The following is a 25,647-nucleotide window of genomic DNA, read 5'->3' as shown; positions in this document are numbered from 1 at the left end:
GAAAGTTCCAAAAGCATTAAAAATAAAACCACCCTATGGTCTAGCAATTCCACTTCTGAGTACTCATCCAAAAGAACTAAGTACCTCAAAGAGATATCTACACTCTCATGTTCATCACAGCGTTATTCACAATAGCCTGTATATGCAAACAATCTAAATGTCCATCATTGGATGAATGGATAAAGAAAATGTGATATACACCTGCAATGGAATATTATTCGGCCTTTAAAAACAAGAAAATCTTGCCATTTGTAGCAACATGGAAGGGCCTGGAGATCATTATGCTAAGTGAAATAAACTAGACACAGGTAGACAAATACTCCATAATCTCACTTACGTATGGAATCTAAATAGTTAAACTCACAAAAGCAGAAAGTAGAATAGTGGTTGCCATGGTCCAGGGAGAGGAAAAGAGTACCTAGATTCAGTCATCTAAAATAAAGAAGTTCTGGTGATAGATTATATAGCATCATGTCTATAGTTAACAATACCGCATCACATATTTAAAATTTGCTAAGAGGGTAGATGTTAAGTGTTCTTACATACAAAAATAATAGTAATAAAAGAGGCAGGAGGAAACTTTGGGAGGTGATAGACAGACTTGCAGCCTTGATAATGATGATGGTTTCACAGGTTTATACTTACCCCAAACTCATCGAATTTATACATTAAATATGTAACACTTTTTATATGGTCATCTACCTCAATAAAATCGTTTAAAACAAAAAATGAAAACAGATTAGCATGGCTATATCTATCTATCTATCTATCTATCTATCTATCTATCTATCTATACACACACACACACACACACACACACACTTCAATTTGATAGAATTATAAGGTTTGGAGACCAATATTATGTGCAGCTCAGGGTTGATTTCCTGACTTTGCTTTTGCACAGAATTGACAACTAATGAGTAGTTGTCCTCACTACTATTTTACAGATTAAGTTAGAGGCTGGAGGGAAAAAAAAATAATCTCAGGAGCAAAGTTTTACTTGATGCTACCAATAATATTTTCTGATGCTTCTTTTCAGGGGAAAAGGGAGAAGTTATACATATTCTCCATTTATCTGATGTGGCTGTGCTTTCACTATGTTTCAAGCTATTTCCTCCAACATATTTCCTTGGTGCTGTCTTGATCTAACAAGATAACACAGAGGGTATTTTAACCATTGATATGGACCTAGTAGGGTGCCTCCTTTATATAATTACTTTTAGGTTGCTCAGAGGGCTTCCATCTTTGACACTTTATTTTATCCCGGCAACGTTTTTGTGGTATTCCAGCTAGAATGAAATTCCAAAACCAAGAAGCCCAAACATTTCCATTTTTAGAAGAAGCATCTACGACCAGCTCAGTGACTTTCACAGGGCTAAATCCAACAAATTCCTGGGACCAGAGTGCTCTCACCAACTCAAGGTCTATTTTTGTGACACCATATCATTAGAGAATTTAACTGCAGGCAACAAAAACCAATTCTGGCTACCTTCAACAAACAAAAGGAATTTATTGGAGGAATATGGCATAGCTGAGAAAAACAAAGGAAAAGCCAAAGAACAAGGTCAATAAAGGGAAGGAACAAAAGTAGTGCCAGTGATTGGGAAACAGGAACTAGTAACAGTATCTCTCAGCTACTTTCCTGGTGATGGAAGCACCAGTATCAGTTCTGGTCATTGTGTCTATCTAAAGTATGTATTTCCAGGGATTTATTTCTTGAAATTGCTTAAAAGAGGGGAAAAAAGGTGGGGCACATTTTTCTGACAACTGGCATCAAAACTGCATCTCACAGTAAAGATGTTAGACCTAAAAGGGAAAACAAAACAAAAATTAAAAAAATAAACCAGGTGCTGATACAAGAAGGAAAAAATGTATGCTGATTAAGTTAAAATAACACTTGCCCAAAGCAAAATTAACAGGTAATCCTACACTATCCCCATAGAGTATTCAAAGTTAACAAGGTTAAGAGGGAGAAGAGTTAGGAAATTAGAAAAATCACCGGGAATAAAACAGTAATGACAATTGTCATTATGATGCACTTTCCAGCATACGATCAGTTTCAATATATACTAATAATGCTTGGCACAAGCTGTGAGTACAATTCAGATTCTTAGCATCAGAACTAGAATAATGGGGGGGAATATCATTAATCCAGGGAAGTCTACATTAGTGAATTGTCTATTTTAGAATATTTATGTTATTGTTAAATACACACATTTGATTCAGATCATAATTAATAAAAGTCTAAATTTTTCCTGTGATATTTAAACAAGGCCCAGAAATGTTTTATAGTATTAACAAGTAATACACTGCTCAAAAAAAACAATCTTTCAAAACCAGTTAAAACATTGAAACATCCCAAGTACGACTTAAACACTTTATGTGTCTTAACCCACTACTACTTACAATTCTATGACGTAGGCTTCATTAGTATCACCATTTAATGGATGGAGTTACAACATCCAGAAGTAGGTATCATCATCATCATCATTGTTTCAGACAAGAAAATTAAGATCACAACCAATAACTGGAAAAGTACAAATAATGATCTGGTAATGATTTTCAATTTAACAAATGTTTAAAATGCCTGTGTTTTTTTCCGTCTCAAAATACTTTAGAAATCTTATTAACACTGTTATTCAGCTTAGCAATCTATTTCTTTGGGTGACAAGAGTAAGTAAACATCAGACAATCTCTTTGGAAATTGTCCCAAATCAAGAATCAGCAAGGTCAGAGGTAATGTATTGCTGCATTTGCAACCACCACCTAAACCACAGCACCAGAACAGATATAAAAAAACAGTTCACATTTATTATAAAAAAATAAAATACAATAAAATAAAATGGGAAAAAACAGTTCACAGAGAGAAATACTGTCATCTAATGTCATAAAACAGTGCAAAGAAGGAATATTCTTGTCAAAGTTTTGTGGGGGGTTTTCCAGTTAATATAACAGTATATCTTTAAATACCACTGAGTCATCTCTTTAGAAGGGGGTTTCATCTGAGTCATCATAGCTAACAAATCACAAATCCTTAAAATTTAGAACCAAGTCTAAGGGCAATTGTGTGCCCTCCTGAAAACTTGGGTGCAAGCGAGGCTAAGAAAGCAGCTGTGAACTGTCATTTATTGGAGCTGATAGTGTTTGAATTAGGAGAAAAATCATATTCTTTGGCAAAAGTTCAGGAAATAAATTGTACAGAATGCCTTTGCATAATATCTAGTTTTTGAAGTGACAGTGAAAGTTGTAGAACTTAATGACCCTCAAGTTAGGTTTCTTAGAATAGTGCCCTCTTTGTAGGATCTTCATGGCTAATAGTTGTGGGCTTCAATCTGTTAGCCAGTGAATAAAGCACTGAATACCAATTATTTACCACGATACTGGTGCTACTAGCAATGCAAAGGACATGATTGTTTTCTACAGATGGATCATGTCTCCCATCAAAAGTTTTCAAGTATATAATTGGGTATGCTGGATTTCATTTAATGTAACTCTTAAATGTCCAGCCTTTCCTTGAGAAATACCCATACCCGATCTCACACACAGTATTAAGGGACAGATAGAGGACACTAATAAATAATACAGAATATTTGTTTGGAAAGTTATTTTTTACCTCCAACAATCAGTCCCTGCTTTATCATTAAAGCAATGAGGATCATTAATTCAATAACATTGTAACATAGGATGTTCTTCTGGCAATTTTAGCCAACTTGAAAATAAAGAATGATTTTACTGCCAATGGGTACTTTTCCTTTTAATTGTAAATATTTCAAAATAAGTCATGTAGTTTGTCTGAGTGCCAAAAGCCTACAGACCTTGTGTTTTCTTTTCTTCTGTTATTTCATTTTTGCCTTTAAACCCTCACTGTGCTCCTGACATATAGTGCATTTCAAAAAGTGTTGATAAATGAAGATAGGAATATGAGGACACAAGAATGCATAGGTAAACACTCCAAACTTGTTATGCTCACACAAGGATCCAGTTCAGAGACAGGATGGTTGTTTTTCAACTCTCACTCCCATTTCAGGTAAATCTATTCCTCAGTAAGAGACTATTGAATAGTTAGAAGCTGCCCAATTTACTGGAATGCTCTATTATAGTGGCTGAATATTCTTATCTTATCCTTTTACCATCAAAATGTATAATAGGAAATATCACATTAACTTAGACATAAGTAAGCTCATGTAATAATCAGTGGAGACCACATCAATCTTTTCTTTTTTGCCTATACTTAACAATTAGAGAATTCAGATATATAAATTAGTGATTCCCAAAAGGTGTTCCCTGGGCCCCAAGGAGACTGCCTCAGCAAGTCAGGAAAAAACTGAATATATGGTATCTGAGCTTCTCACAATTACCATCCCTCTCCACCAAATTTCAGCCAAAAAAAAGTAACTGTCTTTCATATCTTATATATAACAATCTAAATAATGTTTGGAACAAAAAAAGGGATACTAAAAATTGGCAATAACTTACCTAAAGGAGTTCTATTTCCTTAGTAGCAAAGTTGAACAGTCATTTATTACAGTGTTGTGGCCACTTAAAAAATTTTGGACACCTTTCTGGAAAATGCCTTTAGATAAGATGGTCCAAACTTTTTAGTCTCCTCTGATGGAAAATATTCAACTCTTGAAAGTGGACAGTCTTATAAAACAATTTATTCAGACTCAGTATGATGTTCAAGGCAGGAGGTTAAGCTGAATAATTAATATGTTTTATCAAATGTGACAATAAAACAATGTGATGTTCTATTTTTATATGGATGATGCCAAGGAAATGTTGGAAGATGGAAAGGATATATTATTTGATGTTGCTTGTATATTTATGCAGATACAAATCTTGAACAGGAGTGTTTAATTATGTTTATATACCAAAATATTCTAAGTCTTTGTTTTTTAACATAGGTGAGAGAGAGAGAGAGTTGGGAGGTGGGAAGAGGGGGAAGAGGGACATTCCTATTTCCTTCTCAAGAACTAGAAAGAATTTAGCATATGTTCATTAGTGAAATACACAGTGAGGAAAACTAATTCTATTTTTCCTTGAATGGTCCTAAAAACCCACTGTATCTTGCCAGCGGAATCTTAATTTCACTGTACATGGTCAAGACCATAACTAATGACCCTCAGATATAAAAACAAAGTGAATAAGAAGATTTGCTATGTGCATTTGCTGCCAATCCCACAGGAATTTAACAAATGAAAAGCAATTTTTAATAACAGAAAAGTTAGATATGCTAAGGCAGTATTTTAATTATTAATCTGGGCTTTTTAATAATGTGTATTATTGGTAGCTCCCATTTTTTGAACCCCTACTCAATGCCATGCAGTGAGCTTCACATACATTGTCCCACTCAATCCCTACCACAAACCTTCCCTATAATTACATGGATTCTAACTAATAGAGACTCTTTAAGTGAACCTACTTTGATTCTTCCTTCATTCAGGTCTTTGTTCTAATCTCGCCTTCCTAGCCTGACATTCTCTTTCCTGTAAATGTTTTCATTCACAGTACTCATCCTTCCCGAAAAGATTATACATAGGTTTCTTGGTTTCTCCATTCACAGACGATAAGCATTGCATTTTTTTCTCTATTTTGTTTACTACTGAATTTCTAGTGTAGTTAATATAACAGTTTAACAGTTTGGAGCCCATAATAACTCTTTGACAAATATTTGTTAAGTTGATAAGTGGAGGGGCATCCCTGGGTGGCTCAGCGGTTTAGCGCCTGCCTTTGGCCCACGGCGCAATCCTGGAGTCCCAGGATCGAGTCCCACGTCGGGCTCCTGGCATGGAGCCTGCTTCTCTCTCCTCCTGTGTCTCTGCCTCTCTCTCTCTCTTTCTATGTCTATCATAAGTAAATAAATATTTTAAAAAATTGTTTTAAAAAAATTGGTAAGTGGACATAGATTCCTTTCCCCTTCAAAATCTTAGATGTTTTTACTGTATCATACTTCTTCACAATTTCACAGATATTATTTCTAAAAACGGCAAATTCATTTCTGCATATTACCCTGAAATTCTTATTCCCCAATCATTGCCCACCCTGTTAATACTACAAGGTAGGAAAGCTAGCTCTCCACCTGGAGGGCAAGATCACCACCAGGCAGCAGAAATGCCCTGCTGGTGTAGAGAACCAGAACAAGGATTGCAGAAGCCAGCTGCTCCCTGAGTTCTCCTCAGGGTTCATAGGACTGAGAAACTACCAAGGGAAGTTGCCACATGATAAGAGCAGCACCTGACTACAAAGTTTGGAAAGCACACTCCTAATAGGTGAAAAAGGGGAATGGTAAGCACCAGTCTCAAGCTCACCAGTATCATAATTCTAACCCACCCAACAGATGGCAGACCAGGCCATCTGTTGTTTCCTTTCTAAGAAATAATTTTTCTCTGTAAGCAAATCTTTGAGAGACATTAAAGACATGAAAACTACTTTAGAAGACTACAGAGAAAAACTTTTAAAGGAGGAAAATGAATTCAAAGGAAGAGACAGTACAGAAATTTAAAACAAATTGAAAAAATAAGTAAAATATACTTAAAACAGAAAAGGGAACATATTTGCAACATGTAGCAAGATAATTAGACATTTCCAAAATGGAAATGTTGGAAAAGCAAGATATGATTTTTGAAATAAATAATCCAATGGAGTAGCAAAATGAATATATTCAAAATTACATTACTTAACTGGAATATTGGGTCAAGGAACTCTCCCCGAAGACATGAGAAAAAGGGGGGGCGGCAAGAATGTTGGAGAACAGAAATAGCTGTGTCAAAATCCATTTAGTTGGAAAGCCAAAAGAGAAAATAAATAGTGCAGGCAGGGGATAAAATATCTGATAAAATTATAACCAAAACTTATTCCAAAACTAAAAAAGTCTTTATATTAGGCTTCAATTTGATAGTGTCCTGTGGCAGAGAGGATTTTGTTTGTACCAAACTGTTTTGCTGACCTCCTGGGCACAAAGAAGAGTATACTTTCTTAAACTTCCCCTTGTATAATTTATTGATAAATTTTCAGTATAAAAATTCTCAGAGTTGTACCATTCAAGTATCATCTTTGAAAGATATCTTAAAAGACAGATTCCTGCAAGAAGAAAAATGAATGGAAAATATTATATTGAAAATAAGAACTTACAGTGTAACTAAATAAGGAATGACATTACAACCCTTATCATATCAACACAGGACCAAAGAGTTCTTTGGATCAGACAATACTGATCGAGAAAAATATGTAGTATGGGTCTTAAATATAATACATAACTTTTGGGCCAAGAGAAATTTGTATAGGTAATGGTAGGAAACTCTAAAAACAAGAAACACGATAAATCAAAATCATCAAAAAATCATAGAAATAAGTCCTAACATAAGTGAGATTACAGTAAATAAAACAGGCTAAATACATTTAACAGAAGATGGGGATTCTCAGTGGGAGTTTTAAAAAATATACATAAATCAAGCCATGAAAAGACATAGAGGAAAGTTAAATGAATATTACTAAGCAAAGGAAGTCAATCAGAAAAGGCTACATACCGTATGAGTCCAACTATTGGCATTCTAGAAAAGGCAAAACTATGGGGAGACTAAGAGGCCAGTAATTCACAGGGGCTATATTAGCAAGGGGAATGAACAGGCAAAGCAGAGGATTTTCAGGGCAGCAAAAATACTCTGTATGATACTATAATAGTGGATATAGGTCATTATACATATATCCAAACCTGTAGAATACACAAAACCAAGATCAAACCCTAAAGTAAACAATGAGGGATCATGATGTGTACCCTTATGCTGAGTATACGGATGATGGGGAAGGCTATGAATGTGGAGGGGCAATGAGGTGTACAGGAAACCTCTGTATCTTCTCTCAATTTTACTGTGAAACTAAAACTACTCTTAAAATACATACGCATACATGATGCTGTCCAAAAGTGGCACATTTCTAAAAGGGCAGGGGCTTGGAACTATTGGGGGGGGGAAGGCTTAAAAGAATGTATACATATATTGTAGTGTGCATTAGAATTTATATATGAAAGAGAGGGATATACATTCTTTTAAGCCAAATATGAACTAAAAGTTGAATATTCATTTTAACTTAGCCAAAATATAAATTTTAGCTGAAAGCAAAATCTTCCCTTTATTCTACTAGTATTTATTTAATGCTAGTATTATTTTTAATTTTAATTCCAGTATAGTTAACATACAAGGTTGTATTAGTTTCAAATATACAATATAGCAATTCAACAATCCTATACAGTATCCAGGGCTCTTCATAAGGCCAGATGTTGGTTGGTTGGTTATTTTGAGAGAGAGAAAGAAGGAGGAGGGACAAAAAGAAAGAGGGAGAGAGAGACTCATAAGTAGGCTCAGGCCCAGTGCAGAGCCTGATGTGGCCTTGATCTCACAACCCTGACATCATGACCTGAGCCCAAATCAAGGGTCAGATGCCAGGAATGCCTGGGTGGCTCAGTGGTTGAGCATCTTCATTCGGCTCAGGTCATGATCCCGGGGTACTGGGATCGAGTTCTGCATCAGGCTCCCTGCAAGAAGCCTGCTTCTCCCTCCACCCCTCTGCCTCCACACCTCATGAATAAATAAAATCTTTACAAAAGAGTCAGATGCCTAACAGACTGAGCCACCCAGGCACTCCAGACACTGTTTTAAACAATGGGCATATAGCAATGATCAAAACTGACCTACGCCCTCCTACAGTTATATTCTAAAAGGATACAAAGAAAAGCATGCCCTATAAAAGAAAACATGTAAGATATCATATGGTAAGGAGTACTTTTACAAAAAGTAAACCAGAATTCCAGGAATTAAAAAGCAAAGTGGCAGGACCCAGAAGAAGAGAGGTAAATAAACATGAAGCTATCCAAGACAACATGATTCCAGACAGGAAATAGTAATTACAAAGATCCTGAGATGGAAAAATGACTAGCATTTAATAACATAAAAAGGCCAGTGTGTCTGTAATGCAACTGGCAAGTACAGATGGGTAGATAAGATTAAAACAATCATACTTTATTGCGAGGATTTTTGTTTTAACTGTGAATGAGATGAAAAAACACACAAATTTTAAGCCAGATATTTTGAAAGGTTACTCTGTCAAAGAAGATGGCCATTAAGAAGCTATTGCAATGACAAGCAAAGACGGTGGCAGATTGGAACAGAGGGATAGTGGTTGAATGTAAGGAAGGTATCTGGATTCTGGATATATGCTGATTATAAAGGAAAAAAAATGATGGATAGGTGGTAAGGTATGAGAGAATGCTGTAGGTCAGTAAAATTTTCAAGATTTTTTGCATGTTTAGTGATATGTGGAAAAACTGGTAGAGGAATAGGTCTTTTTGGAGGGAGAACATAGTGATCCAAAGTTCACTCTTGGACAATCAAGATACTCATTGGAACCCTGCCTGTATACTTGGAAGGCATCAGAACATAGTGTCTCATCCAAATTGAGGATTTTAAAAATCAAGAGAGCGATTGTAGACTAAAAAGAGAAGATATTCAAATATTGAGCCTTTTGACACACCAATCTTTACAATTGAGGGAGATGCTAAGGAGGTAGTTAAGAAAACAGAAGAACTGGCTGGTGAAGAAGTGATTTATGGCTAACAACAATTATATAAAGCAATATTCAATCTCACTAAAAAGACATGTAAATTAAGGTAATGTGGTATTTTACAACCTTAAATAGGTAAAATAAGAGTATATCAAATAGTATGTTAGTGAATACTTGTGAAATCTTGTCAGTGGGATTCAAATATGTGCAGTTATTTTGGAGTATAACCTATTCATACTCAGTAAAAATAGAGTATTACTATGCTATCAAAGTATATATACTTTGATATAATATTTAATATATATATATATGTCTACCTGCCACCCTCCAGGCTGAGGGCATCTTGTGCCCCACAGGAAGGGGGCCACCTGGCAGCCCAGCCACAACCTCGCCCCACCCTTGGCCTCCTGGACCCCACTTGGAGGATTTGCGAGACTGGGTGTTCCCAGGGAGTGGTTGTGGGGAGGCAGGGAGGGACTAGCAGCATAGGCTCTGCGAACTCTGCCCCGAGGTGAGGCAGTCTGGTCCCTGCCAAGGTCTGGAGAGCAGCACAGGGAGCCGGCTCTTTTGCTTTGCCTTTAGTATTTCCTTGTTGGAAGAGTCAGATTGGCAATAAAACGCACTTGGACTGTTAAAAAAAAAAAGGGGGGGGGGGGACGCCTGCGTGGCCCAGCAGTTTAGCACCTGCCTTCTGCCCAGGACGTGATCCTGGAGTCCCGGGATCAAGCCCCACATCCGGTTCCCTGCCTGGAGCCTGCTTCTCCCCCTGCCTGTGTCTCTACCTGTCTCTGTGTCTCTCGTGATTAAATATATACAATCTTTTAAAAATATATATAATATAATATAATAAAATATAATATAATATAATATAATATACCTGTTATATAGCAATCCAGGATTTGGGTTACATACTGGAGAAACAGAGATGCACAAGGAGGAAGGAAATAACATAAGGATATTAATAAATAATATATGCTATATTCATAAAAGAGGAAAAAGAATGAACTAGATCTACATAATGGTAACTAAAGTTTTAGGAACATCTTTTTTCAGAGAATTAGGTTCAGAGGACATCATTATTATGAAGATTAAATACAACAGTTTCATCCATATTTTCCAGATATACATATATGGAATAGAAAAGAAAAGAACACACATTAGATAAATGAGGGATAAGATATATAGAAGGAAGGCAAGGGAAATGGCTTGGTGAAAAATTCTGAAAGGAAATAATGATAAAATTGTATAAAGTGTTCTTACCTAAACTCATTATGATTTTGTCCCTTGAAATAATCATCCTAAATCTCTTGATCCATTTCCTGAGTAAAAGAAATAAAATTTTTAGTAGTATGCAACATTTACTGTGGTTTAAATATAAAGTTTTTCGTTGAAGGAATTTTTTTTTAAAGATTTTATTTATTTATTCATGAGAGACACAGAGAGGCAGAGACACAGGCAGAGGGAGAAGCAGGCTCCATGCAGGGAGCCCGATGTAGGACTTGATCCTGGGACTCCGGAATCACGCCAAGTCAAAGGCAGACACTCAACCACTGAGCCACCCAGACGTCCCTGAAAGAATTTTTTTAAATAGAAAGTGAAATTCTCTCTCAGTATCCTAATCATTTCATAATTAAATGGTAATAAATAGAAAATACACAATATCTTGAAGTGTGATACTTAAAATTTCCCAATCTTTTCTATGTCAAAAACCTTAAATAATTGGGATATCCAAAGAGCAAAATCACTGAAATCACTGAAAAGAGTGTTTTTTTGTGATACACATTTCCAGATATCTGAAAGATAACTTTTTATATAAAAGTTTTCTATTTTAACAATAACAGTCATTGAAAAATGCCTAATACCTACTATATTATTCTCTGCTTTCTTAAACAGAGGTCAGTGTATGGAACTTAAAATCCATTATCAATTCGTGTACTGATAACCAGTAAGTTAGTTAATAGGTCTATTTGCTACTACTCAGTAGGATTATTCCTCTGTTACAGATTTGATTATTATCTTCTATGATGATCACTATGGCCATGATCATTCTTATTATCATTTTTATTAGTGACCAGACACTTATCTTCTACTTTTCTTCTTTCTTCAGTTCTCTTTGAACTCTAGGCCCTGTCTTTTGTTTCAAGTAAATCTGATTTCCATTTGGCCAGTAAACCAAACGATCAGATTCTCCTCGGAGTGGCCACCAGGTTTGAGTCTTCTCAGGAGAAGTGACTATTCAGAGCACCAGAATCGGAAATGGAAAAGAAATGGATGTTGCCATTCTGCAACTTAATAGCTGGGTAAGTTCAATCAAAATTATCTTCTTTAAATCTCCAGTTCTATTTCATCTTTAAAAAAGAAAAAGGCTAATAACAACACTAATCTCATAAGGCTATTTTGAAGATTAAATGAGACAAATACATCTAAAGCACTTACCTCAGTACCTAGTTCCTAAAACAGTTTATGTCCCCAATAATTTTGATACTTATTTTCAAATGTAAGTTATCAACTATGCTATTTTTTTCTGGATTCTATAACATCCTAAGTTTCTAAAACAGCCAGAAATCTGTCCAACCAATAAACGGAGATGTTCTAGGTAATTGAAATGTTGGTATTTTAGCCCTAAACTTCGAAATTTTTATGTTTTTTGACAAAATTTAAAAATGTACAGTTATCGTAAGCTACCTTTCAAGTCCTCTAAAATGTATTCACCAACATGAATAGGATATTGTAATTATGAGTAAATAAAATGTTATACTACCCAGATTTCACAAGGATGATACTATATCTTCATGAAACTATATAATTTTGAAATACTTTAGCCTAGGATCCTAAAAAGCTTTATTGCAGTGAACTCTATGTACATTTCTTCTAGTTATATACTCAAAATTATTTTTAATTTTAAAATGATACCTTCTACATAACACTTGAGAAAAACTGAAATCACAAGACAAAGATCTAATCTCAACACATAAAGGTTGGGTCTGAGAAGGAATTAGTGATGATTTGCAAAGCTGGCAACTGGGCCATCTCCAGTTGAAACTCCAGCTCAATTAAGGTTTATTTCCTCTCCACATAATCCTTAGGATTTCACAGAGGAGAAAACATGGTATGATTTTTATCAGACTTGATGCCATTCTATTGTTTGGGATGAAACTAAATTAAAATTTTTATGAAAATTTCCAGACATCTGAAATTCAAAATATCTTCCTCCAGCATTTAACTTCATAAGCAGTGTTTGTCCAAAAGTTCTTGTCGAAGTGCCAACAGAACAAAGGTCAGAGATGTACAAACAGAAAACCGAAACAAGATAAAAACGGATGATACAGCATGCTGAACAGTCTATCTTGGGATATTTCTGGTTTCAATTTTGAGGAAACATGCCCTAATTAAATTCCAATACATTACTGATAATTTAAAAGAAGAAACAAGTTTGAAAGGGCCCATTTTAGTTCTGGTTTCCCCCAAAAAAAGCAGATCTAAGGCACAAAAGTTTATGTGTGAACAATTTCTTTGGGAATATAATCACAGATAATAGGAGTAAAACAAGGAAGTAAAGAGTGCTAATATCAGGATATAGTCATTTGCTACTAGGGGGAAACTAGTTACTCCATCCCTCAGTAATCTAAGAAGCATAAGAAATGTGTCTAGGAGCCCTCTACCCACAGGAAGAGAGAGGAAGGCATTTACCCATCTGCTTTGCTCCCTTGCACTCTAGGTTGTACGTGCACAGGTACAAAGGAATTACCATAGGTGTCCCACGATATCCCAGAGAGAAGGTCAGGACGGAAGCCAAAGGCACTTGATTCAGGCCTGAGGCTCTGAGGTGAAGTGACAATCTGCCATCAGGTTTATCCGTACAACGATGCTGGAGGCAGGTAAAGAACTGGTTGCTATAGCAGTGGTTGGAATGGACAGCATCGCCAGATGATTTAAATGGATATGCAAAAGGTGTCCACAGTATTTCCCATAGAGGAAATCTAGGACTTTCCCATAAGAGATCATTACTTTTCCAATCTGTCAAGTCACCAACAGAATAGTTGCCAGGAACAATGTTCTGGGGATTTTTCTACCTGAGGAGGTTGGTAAGGGGGCAGTTAGGACCTAACCCTTTCTCTTGGAATTTTTGTTTTGTTATCATGGGAGATTATCAGTAGAATGAGTTTAGGTCCCTAGTCTTTGCTCAACAAAACAAAACTATGAGCACCTTTGTTAAACCAACCTTTAGCATTAGTTTGTCCCACATGTTAATTTATTAAATGACATTGCATTTTCACTGAAACTCTTTTGTGCTGTTAATTTAAATCAACATATTTGATATTGAATAGTTTATGTCATTTCTGAGTCACTCAGCAGCTTGGAGCAAAGTAATAACCAACCCCTACCAAGAAGAAAAATTAAATAAATAAAAAAGAAAAACAAAACCAAATAGTAATCCCAAGTGCCTCAGTTTCATAATTAATATAAACATGTTTAATCTGTTCTCAAGTGTAAATAACATCAACAGCATAGTCACAGCTCACAAATGCAATTTATGAAACAATTTAATAAAGGAGGAAAACAAGTTTATCACAGCATGCTTCATATTTCAAAAATAATAAGTTGCTATAACTTTAAGAAAGGCAATTCAGAAAAGTTACAATAGGAGAAATGAAATCAGCCTAGCTTTCCAGGAAAAATTGTAACAGTGATCCTATTTATTATGTTTTATGATACCTTTTTAAAATCTAAAGAAATTATAATTAAATATTTCTCCTCTTACTGCTTTTCTGTTAAAGACAAAAACTGTTTCAATGGAAAGAATGTATATATTCATATTAATTTGAAAGAATGACAAATTGAATTCATTAATGAAATAGTTACTATCACTATTACTGGTGATTGATAACATTTATTGGCATACTTTCAGTAAGAATTCAGCAAATATTACCTACTCCCAATCCATAAGTAGCTTATAGACTCAAATTCTTTTCCATCCTATTCCAGTAGACCACTCTAATTAGAAAACAGTTTCAAATAAAACTCTGCTTAGGGTAAGATTATCTTTAATGAATCTCCCTCTTTTTGTATGTTCTTAATCATTTTATACTTCTTTCTCTAATAAAGGACAAGCCAGACGTCCCTTTTCCTAGCTATACCCTACCTAATCAGTTTCATGCAGCTTTCAGACATCAGAATTGCCCTTCTCAAATACCCTCTCTTTAGGATTTAAAGAGATAGTTTACAATAAATTAAGAGATCTTTGTGTCAGATTAAAGATGGACACAAACTCTTTAACTCTTCTCTCATTGGGAGATGCAGTTTAATTTCCCTCCCTCAAATCTGGGCTGGCTTGTGACTGCTTTAACTAAAAGATAACAGAAGAAGTGATATTTGCCAGATTCAGGATAGTGCCAGACTGCCAGTTTCTGCCTCACAAGAGAGCTCAAGCACCACATGATGTTGAGCCACCACATATGACATTCAACTGCCTTGCTGGAAAGACTACACGAGGTCCTGAAACTATATGGAGAAAAAAAAAAAGTTTCAGCTGTCCCTGTGGAGATGCCGGCATATGAGTGAAGCCATCCTATATACTCCTGATGAAACTAGCTTCTAGGTAATTATCACCAACTGGCCCTAATTAATTCGAGATGGTGTAGAATTGCCCAGTAGAAACCACTTGAATTCCTGACCCACAAAGTCATGAGATATAATAAAAACAGAGAGACACTAAGTGCTGGCAGTTTATTTTTCAACAACAGATAGCCCATATAATATGGTCCCTTTTTGCCATATCTGACTGATCTATAGCCCAACGACTTCAGTATAACATGCAGGAGGGAGTCATACATGTTATTGCTATTTATAGTGTTTATAACAACTCCATTTTTAGAATATTTAATAGGTCTACAGCAGAGCCCGGAAATATATGCACATCTTATATTCTAACATAAAAGCTTTCATGGAAATCTCTACAACAAACTTGACAGGTACCCATTCTCTGAACATTCAAACAATAGAGATATATCCATCTTACAAAGTAAACCCAGCCTTAATTATGGAAATGCTTTTGCTGAGGGTAGAAGAGAATGATTCATAGGTCAAATGTCTCTGAAAAACTCCATGGCAGGAATTCATGAGCCACTAATGCTGTGCTATTAATCGATTCAACTGCATCACATGCTTCTTTTGGTCCAGCTTTGAACTGAGACTCTTGGTTCAAAATCATAAAAGAATGAATCCATTTGGCTAAGTTCATCTATCTTTGGGCAGAGTACTTTATGCCAAACCTTGTCATAGGCAAATTGATCAGCCTAAAATTGGCTAAGTGCCCACCCTGGGTTTATCAGCTATGACCACAGAACTAGGTTATGTGCTCTATCTAGAACAGGATTGTTTACAGTGCTAGAGTATAGGGGCAGATAATCTCCCAGAAGGAAATGTAAAGAAACCAACTATGTGAGGTACATTTCATATATTTTCTTTCACATGCCTTTAATATTTGAAAAGATTAATTACCCATACTCCATAATCTACTCAAACCTGGCTATAATCATCAGGGCATAGTCAAAAGATAAAAACTACACGAGTTTGGGCACTGGGGTGGGTGGTTGAGCATCTGCCTTCAACTCCGGATGTGATCCTGGAGTTCCGGGATCGAGTCCCACATCGGGCTCCCCCGGGGAGCCTGCTTCTCCCTCTGCCTAGGTCTCTGCCTCTCAGTCTCTCTGTCTCTCATGAATAATAAAATCTTTTAAAAAAAACTACACAAGTTATTTTCACAGAATTTAATTAAAAGAAATGTCACCCAGGTATTAGAAAATTTAAAAGGCAAAAGGGAACACTAAGGTATCACAGAGTAACTGTAGCTTCTACCCTATGACTGGGAGAATAAAAGGACAGAATTATTAGATGCTGTGGGAGGGTTCTACAAAGCTAGGACTCAGATCTCTGAAGAAAAGAGGACAGCTTTGCTGGTATTAATGTCCCAGGAGCTTGAAAATGGGAACTTCTGGGACTTGGGCACACACCTCTAACAAGGAGGTGCTCTGAGCATTGCTACACTAGTGCAGCAAAAACTAAAATACAAATCTCAATAAAACTAAGACAATGGAACTACTACTCCATTTGTTCAGGCTACTGTATTCCTATCATAGACCAGGAAATAACCATACCACACTGTAAATTTTTATTAACCTTTCAGTGAACTAAGGAATCTGTTTTTTAATATGAATTCATACTATATTAGGTTTTATCCAGACTTCGTTTAGGTAGTTGACCCTAACTCTGGTGATAGATTATAATTTATGCACACAAATATTCATGTTTCATTCAGGGCATTCTACTTCCATTTGTTTTTCTTTTTTCATTCATCTCTGTCATCAAAAATACATACTGTCTCCCTCATTTTATTTAGAACTTTGTGCTCGTTTACAGGGTCCTCACCTACCCTACATCTTGACTTCTGTTTGATGATGACCAACAAAGTAGAAAGCCAGATGTTAGAGAAATCAAAAAGTTTTCAGAAACTTTTTCCATGATGTGGGCCTATCTTTTTCTTGTTCTCCCTCACTTCTCGGCAAAGCTTTAAAATATATTTGCGAGATCCTTACCATCTATCTCCAAGTCTACACCCCTTCTTGTTTATGGAATTCAGTGGTTTGTGCTCCTCTTTAGCCCTCATCTTTGACTAGACATCCTTAAATTCACATATCATAGTTATTAAAATCTGAATTTTTTTCTTAATATCATCTAGAAAGTGAACAGGGAGAATTATAACCATGAAGGTAAGAACACACTAAACTCAGTAAAGCTAGCAGTAAGTCACGGTCAAGTGTTTGAATTCATGCAAGACTCATTTAAGCAGAGGTATTTAACATAAATGGCATAAAGGATTTCTATAACTATTTGTGTACTATACAGATACCTGAGACCACCACCAAAGATCCTAGTTTAACTGGTTTGTGCTAAGGTCCTGCAATATGTGTTTGGGGGTTAAAAAACTTGTAGAGTCTGCTACGCACCCACCCCCAATTAAAAAACAGAATTTGAGTATCTCAAATCACCATTTTCAGAAAATCACGTTTTTCATATCTAATCTCAAAAACTCCCTATCCTAATAACCTAAGAAAAACACAAATTCTACCTTGTCAGCTAGTTTTTTTTTTTAAGCTAGTCAACTGATTTTAAGTAAGCCTTTCTATCTTGGATAATCAATGAAATTTGTCCCAAAGTGGTTCCCTATTTGACAAAGTATTAAATGGAATCATTTTTATTATTAAAGTGACTGTGTATTCTTGCTTGGTTGTTTCGTTTAATAGTTCATAAATTAATGAGTATCTGTACTAGACACTAGATATGCAAGTGATTGGAATCTGTTATTCTGTTAAAAAAAGAATAAAAACTTCTGTAGGTTAGGTACTAAATGAGAATTATGAGAAAGATACTTAACAAATAGTAACTCCTTGCCTTCTAAATACATATGGTGGGATGCCTGGGTGGCTCAGCAGTTGAGAGCCTGCCTTCGGCCCAGGGTGTGATCCCAGAGTCTCAGGATCGAGTCCTGCATCGGGCTCCCTGCATGGAGTCTGCTTCTCCCGCTGTCCCCCTCTCTCTCCCTCTTTCTCTGTCTCATGAATAAATAAATTTTTAAAAAATCCTTAAAAAATAAAAATAAAATAAATGCATATGGCTAAACAGAGTTGAAATAGAAGTCTCTAATAGATGCGATATTTCCTATTTTAATACTAATGACCATATATTAAGGAAGAAGTACTCCAGAAGCACTGCAGAAATAGAAATGGCTATGATGGGATTTTTGTCCCCAAAGAACACAGTCTCATATGGAATGAAGAGCAATGAAAGACTAATCCCTTCTCAGTTATGTTTTCATGAACTCCTTGGAATTCCTTAATTTTGGAATTGTAGTTAATGTTATCTGTAAAATATTACTAATCACACTTTATCACTGGAACAACCATAATTTATTTTCCCAGTCATTTTGGGGGTCAGAATGACCACAATTGCTATCTGACCCACACCTCTATGAAATCATTTTCATGTTCCTGAGAGAGCCTGTCCACAGTTAGGATGGTAGTTCAGGTTACAACATAATAATTAGATAACTGCATATATTTCAGAATGATCACCACAATACACACTGCCAACTGCATGCCCAGGAAGGAGGAGGACCTGTACCTGAAGACAATCCAGAGAACAATCCTTAAGACAGGCTCTCATGTGGAGCCTATAGAGGACTTGCCTTGTAGAAACATCACACAGAGGTGACACTGCACAAAAAGAATAAGGAAGGCATGCACTTCCCCATCCGTGATGTGCACAGGACACCATCCAGGTCATCCCCACAGCCCAGCACTGCCTGTCCACCCATATGCTGATGCCCCAGTCCTGGCCATGGAACCTGGCTACCTTATGGCGATCCAGTGTTGAGTACAAGTGGTTGATGGCACATACTGTGTTCCTCATAGGAACATATCCTGCATGGGGCCATGTATTGGAGGAGTCCCAAGTGGCCAGCACCCCCATCTTTGTTGTGAGGGCCTACCTACCAATCAACAATTCTTTTGGCTCGCTACCAACCTTGAGGTCCGACATGAACAGCAATGCCTTTTGCTAGTACATGTTGGACCACTGGCACATCCTGCCTGGAGACCCCTTCCACAGCACCAGCCAGGCAGTAGAAGAGGTCCAGAAGTGCAAAGGCCTTGAAAAGGCATTGCAGCCCCTAGCAACTTCAAGAACAAATTAGAAGTAGGCTTCCCAGCAGCTTCCACCACCTCAATGGGAGGTGTGCCCACCAACCCAAACATCCAGCACAGCAACAAGCCCTCACATTCTCTTCACAACACCTGGAGACTGTCCAGACACAAGGTGCTCTACCTGATAGGCCCATGGCCCAGTCCATGCCATTATTCAACATTAACACTTGATACTGTTTATTTTGCTATTTACTGCAAGATTTCAGGGGCAACATAAATGCCTTCACAGCAGGGACTTAGTGGGCTGGGGGGTGGTGTAGAGAATGGGACACCCAATACTTTTTTCCTTATTTCTTCAGAGGTAAGTTCAAATGTCCACCCCAAAATTTGAAATAAACACAATAAGAGGTTTAAAAATGGAGTTTCAGGGGTACCTGGGTGGCTCAGTCAGTTAAGTGTCTGCCTTTGGCTCAGGTCATGATCTCATGGTCCTGGGATCCAGCAGAGAGGCTCTGTGCTTAATGGGGAGTCTGCTGCTTCTGCTCCCTCTTCCCTTCCACCACCACCCCACTCCTACCCCCACCTGTGTGCTCTATCAAATCTTTAAAAAGTTTCATAAAAAATGATGTCCATTTACAATGAAACTAAACCTATAAAAAATAAACTTTTCTGCATTCTATTTTGTTTTAATGTATTCTTTAGCAGGTTTATGACTTTTACTTTTCAGGTCTTAAAGTCTTCTTTTGCTCACTTCAACAATTTAAGAGATTAATAAGGTGTCATCTTCCTAAAAGCTATTTTGGTATCTACTTTAAAAAAAAAAAAAACTCTCAACTTTGTGGTTTCTAATGATTCAAATAAATTGTGAGCTCTGCCACTCACCATTCATCTTTTAAAAACTTTAATAAAATGTAATAATAATGGGAAAAGCAACAAAATAGCTAATTAAATAGTTGACTTAAATATACCAGACCCACTTCCATTCTTGGCCTCACTGGAGCCTTACTAGCAAAATGTGCGCTCAAAGTCAAACATTAAGTCAAGGAAATGTCTAAAGAAACCCACAGGGTGATCTGGAGATTTTTTTTTTAAATGCATGCTAAATATTTCTTTACTGTGTACTCTCTGGGAGGAGTTAGACACAACAGGATAATAAAAGAGTCCATGGGTAGTACTTTAGCATTTACTTATTCCTCTACCCCTCTGACTCAATCTTTTAGTCATCATCAAAACCTTGTTGGTGGCAATTTAAAATAGTACAGCCACTTTGGAAAACAGTCTGGCAGTTTCTCAAAATGCTAAGCAGAGTTACCATATGAATGCAAAATTTCCATAAGAAACAATTCTACTCCTAGGATTCTACTCAAGAGAAATGAAAACATATGTCCATATAAAAACTTGTACACAAATGTTCATAGCAGAATTATTCATAATAGTCAAAAAGTGGAAACAATCCAGATGTCCATCAACTGAAAAATGGATAAACAAAACACAGTGTGGCCATACAATGGAATACTGGCCTATAAAAATGAAGTATTGATACTATGTTACAACATGGATGAACCCTGAGAACCTTAGACTAAGTAAAAAAAAATGATATGAAGTTTATACAATAGGCAAATATATATTGAAATATAGCAGATTAGTTTTTACTTCCGTTGGAGAAAGGGAAGAAGAGAGTAAGGGGTAGTGACTGCTAATGCCTATGGTGATTCTTTAGGGTAAAGAAAATATTCCTGAATTAAATTACGGTGATTCTTGCTAAACACTATAAATATATTAAAAACTACTGAATTGTCTACTCTAAATCCATAAACTTTATAGTATGTCAACTATAGATCACGGAAATTGTTTTAAAAAATTTATTGTTAAGGTACCATTTTTGCGTACAAATATTCAGAAGTAGGTTTTGGTGTTTTTTTTTTTTCCCCAAATTTCAAATTCTAGAACTTGCTGCAACAGAACCTATCCTCTGTCTTCAAGTCTAATGCAGTTTCCACCTTATGAGCACTTTCTTCATAAACTGGAAGGAAAACTTATTCACAGAGATTACTTGGACATTGAAAGGATTTGCAAAACATTACCTATGTTTTAAATTTAAAGTACTTAAAGAATTACAGCAATATTAAATTACTTGTAGTGGTGTTCTTATGTAAGAAAAAGTAGAATTATTTTGTTTTACTGCAAAAAAACAACAACTAGAGTCATATAGCTTAAAGCATGGAACTGGACAGGGGAGCTAACACTATAGGGTTAGAAATGGATTTTGTAATAATCAAAAGTGAACTTGAAACACATACCCACCTAACACCAGGAAATTATATACTTAACATCTTTACTCTTCAATGGATTTGTCAAAAAATTTTTAACCTAATTCTGAGTAGAAATGTTCCTGAGTGGTCCTTTAGCAAGCTATAAAGAATGCTAAGTTCCAAGTACAAGACATGCCCTCCCAGGATTTTAAATAAAGAATCTGTATTGAAGATACTGCTGATCCCAAATATTGAAGGTCATTTTTGTCACTAATATGTTCCCACAGCACACAGGTGACCTTGGCCAAAATAATGGCACAGTGGTTGGCCCTTACAGAGATCTATGCTGCCCCTCAATAAAATGAAGAGATGGAAGAGGCATAGCATCAAAACAGTGGAAACTATCTTACTGTGAACCCTTCAACTGATAAAGCTTCATTAGAAAAGAAGCACACACAAGTCTAGGAAATACCAGGAAACCCACAGGACCTGGAGACTAAAATACATACTATTTCTTTTACTACTTGGTTTCTAGGATGAGTTAGATTAAATAAAGTAATTGTAAGGGGGAAAAAAGAGAGAGTAAACTTTGACTACTCGTGAAGATGATCTCACCTTTTACTTTACAAATAGAAACCATCAGATATGATCTCTCCAAACTCCTACCCCAGATTCAAATAAACTTTCCCAAGCACTTCATTCTTGCCCCCCATATATATGAACAGGATTCCTTCCTCTGATTGAAAATAATCTTTTCATGTTCTGATTCCAAAGCCATTTTTATCTCAAAGGAATTATTTCCTCTGTTTCTTTTCTCTCTCTGGTGACTCTTTCCTCATAGCATACATAAATTCTCAAGTCAATTTCCTGAAAGGGGAAAACATGCATTTCTATGTGCCTTCCCAGCAAAACTATTTGACAATAATCTTGTCTTCACTTACTCCCCTTCATTTCATTACATTCCTCATACCCTTAGAATATATTCACTACTATCACCAATAGCTTCCTAATTTTGTTAACAAATCTTTTCTTAACATTTATTTCTTTCTGCCCTTCAAACCTATTCCTTATCTCTATTGATAGCAAATGTCAACCATCCAATTACCCAAAAAAATTAAGCATCATTCTAGATTCCTTTCTTCCTCTATTTCTCCCTTCCAGGCAAATGATCCTGTAGCATTGTCAATACAGTATCTTAAATACATCTTGAATAGTTCTCCTTTTTTCCATTTCCACAGCCATAGCCTTAAGGACCTAATCAGCTCTCTTATGACCAATTACAGAAGGCTTTTAGCTTCAGATCTTAGCTTCCTCCAACAAGCATTCTAATCTATCCCCTTCAGTGATGCAAAAGGAGCATTTCTAAAATATAAATCTGATCACATTAGCTCCCTTTTGAAAACCCTCTCATGGGCTTCCAATGCCAATGATTAAATTCTTAATATATTCTTAAATTCTTAATATATCATGCAGGGCTCTTTGTGACCCTACTCTTTACCCTAACTCTACTCCCCATTACATACATGGCCCCATCCACAGTTTGCTGAGTGGGGCATACTTTCTCAAGACTTCCTGCTTTTTTAAATGCTATTTCTGCTGCCTAGGGTATGATGATTTTCCTTATATGTCTAGTGAAATATTATAACTTCAAGATTTTCAAGTCTTATCTCTCCTAGGAAAGCTTCCTTGGCAGCTCATGAAGGAATTTGGTACTCTTCTCTTGAACACATTTCTGCTTTATATTTATTGTAGAGTATTATAATATCTAGTTGTTTGTGGCTCATGTGATAATAGTAATGTCATTAATAATACTCAAAAATTTTTGAGGTGTAGGTTCCTGGCACCACTCTAAATGCCTTATGTGTACTAACTTATTTAATTCTTACATAAGCATTGAAATAACATTTATCATTATCCCTACTTTACAGATGAGATCATTGAGACATAGTAAAATAATTTGTCTGACATCTAACAGGTGGTAAGAACATATAAACTAGGCAGACTGATGACAAAATGCACACTATTAACCACCATTTCAAGCCTTAAGCTTGTGAGCTCTAGAAAAGCAGGGTCCATGTCTTACTCATTTTTGTAACCTGTGCCTAGCATAATGCCTGCCACATAGCTAGTGCCCTATTATTGACATTGAGTTAAAGGCCAAGCCCAAAAGAAGTTATATTAAATTTCAAATAGATTTTTCTACTGAATTTGATTTATGTATATCACCTATGAAACGAAGGAAAATGTTTTATATAAATAAATTTAAGCACCTATAGAAATATTTTTAAAATAATTTATAGTTTCAGGAGACAAAAATATATACATGTACGTATTAGTCATTGCACATCAACATAGTAAAAATGTATCACAAGATAAATGGCAACTCCAAAAAGTCATAGAATTATTGATCAGATAGGCACTGAAACAGAAACTCTGTTACTCCATTGGCCTTCAAGGACATGAAATAGGAGGTTGTGCCATGAAGCATTTCTGCAAATACACTATGAAATATGGTGTTCCTCTAAGTAGCAAGATGCTTCAATCCAGAATCATCATCTTAAATCACCACAGGGTCTTTCCTCCCCTCTTTTTTCCATCTTATAAGGCATTAAAATTTCAGAAATGAGAAACTGCTTCAATGGATACAATAGGAAAGGGGTGTTGTTCCTTATAGCAAAGAGCAAATAATGTTAAAGAAAATAGTGTTAGTGCCATCAAAGACCACCCAGTGAGAACTAAAACAATTGCTAGCCCTGGAAATCCTTTAATGAATAATATAAAGTTTTATTTCATTTCCAAAAAACTGTATCAGAAGAATGCATCAGTTGTGTAAATTTCAACTTGTAAAATTTCAAGTCACTGGAGGGTGGGAGTACATGTTTGGAGCAAAAGATCCTGCAACAATGGTTTGCAAGCACTGCAAAAAGAATCTGGAGATAGATAGATAGATAGATAGATAGATAGATAGATAGATAGATAGAGATGTTCTGTCTCCTATTCTCTCTCTCTCTCTCTCACACACACACGCTCACACACACACATACTTATAAACATATTTAGTGTACAATGACAGCATATGATAATAGAGAGGGCACGGGCAATTCAGACATATTATTGTTACACAAAAAACACCACTGAGCTCATTCTAACCTGCAAAACTATCATATACAACTCTAGGAACATAAAAACTTTACCAGATATTCCTAAGGAAATAATGCCCTAAGCATCAAGACCCACCGGAGACATTACATACAGTGATTTGAATTTTAGACACAGCCTGAACACATTTTTGGAAGAAAATAATATAGTTATTAAACTACTCAGGTAAAGAACAGATAAATTCACCTGCCCAGATTATGTGGGGGGGAAAGAAAAACAAAAAGCCAAGGTTGTCAAGGTAGGTCAAAGAAAAAAGGAATTACAAAAAATAAAAGCAAAGTATGGTAAGCTTAAATCTTATACTGCAAATAAATTAATAATTGTGCATAATCAAAAATGCCCTTCATAATGCTGTAGAAATACTATTTTGGAAAGAAACATGACATGTCTCCATAAGCCTACCAAAGTCAGGGTTTTTTTTTCTCCAGCATTGGGACAAATCAACATTTAGTTAAATTAGCCTTAATGTGGGGCCATACAGCATTTTTTTAAAAAAAAATGTGTTTTTAAACAATAGGAGCAAATGTAGTATGGGGAGATTCATCTGATCCCCAGATGAATCAGGATAGAAGAACTCCTTGAGTGGAAAGGTATATGTAATCAACTATGCTATTTAAACTCCTTAAACTCATTCATTCTTTCTCTCTTCCCATCATATACTTGTAGTTGAATTTATGTAAATTAAAAACTCCCATGATGGAACCATTATATCAAAGACAAAAATTGAAAAGGGAAGAAAAATCAGACAGTCTACAATTTACATATCCTTCATGAAATCCCAGAACATTTTGCTGTACCTACATTAATAGGACATTTATTGTAGCCTTTATTAAACTTTTTACTCATTTGCATATATACTGGATTATAGATCCTAGGAAAGCCACTGAGCATGATTACTTGTTGAGGGAGCCCTAGGTGTTGACTCTGGTAACTCAACAACACGGTAAGACAAGTATTCTCCTTTTACATATAAGGAAGCT

General features: G+C 35.9%; 1 long non-coding RNA gene across 2 annotated transcripts in view; it reads right to left on the bottom strand.

Annotated features, from left to right (window-relative positions):
• Positions 1-1,490: 1,490 nt before the first annotated feature.
• Positions 1,491-25,647, bottom strand: part of LOC144322302 (uncharacterized) — a 42,778-nt gene continuing 18,621 nt past the window's right edge. For both annotated transcript variants that reach the window (XR_013387895.1, XR_013387896.1), the window contains 4 exons: positions 10,816-10,874; positions 10,433-10,466; positions 2,407-2,527; positions 1,491-1,806 (listed from right to left, as the gene is read on the bottom strand). This is a non-coding gene — a long non-coding RNA (uncharacterized LOC144322302). The remainder of the gene's footprint in view (positions 1,807-2,406; positions 2,528-10,432; positions 10,467-10,815; positions 10,875-25,647) is intronic.

This window comes from Canis aureus, chromosome 10, assembly GCF_053574225.1.
Source record: "Canis aureus isolate CA01 chromosome 10, VMU_Caureus_v.1.0, whole genome shotgun sequence".
Taxonomy (NCBI): Eukaryota; Metazoa; Chordata; class Mammalia; order Carnivora; family Canidae; genus Canis; species Canis aureus.
This window is presented reverse-complemented; position numbering and strand designations above follow the sequence as displayed.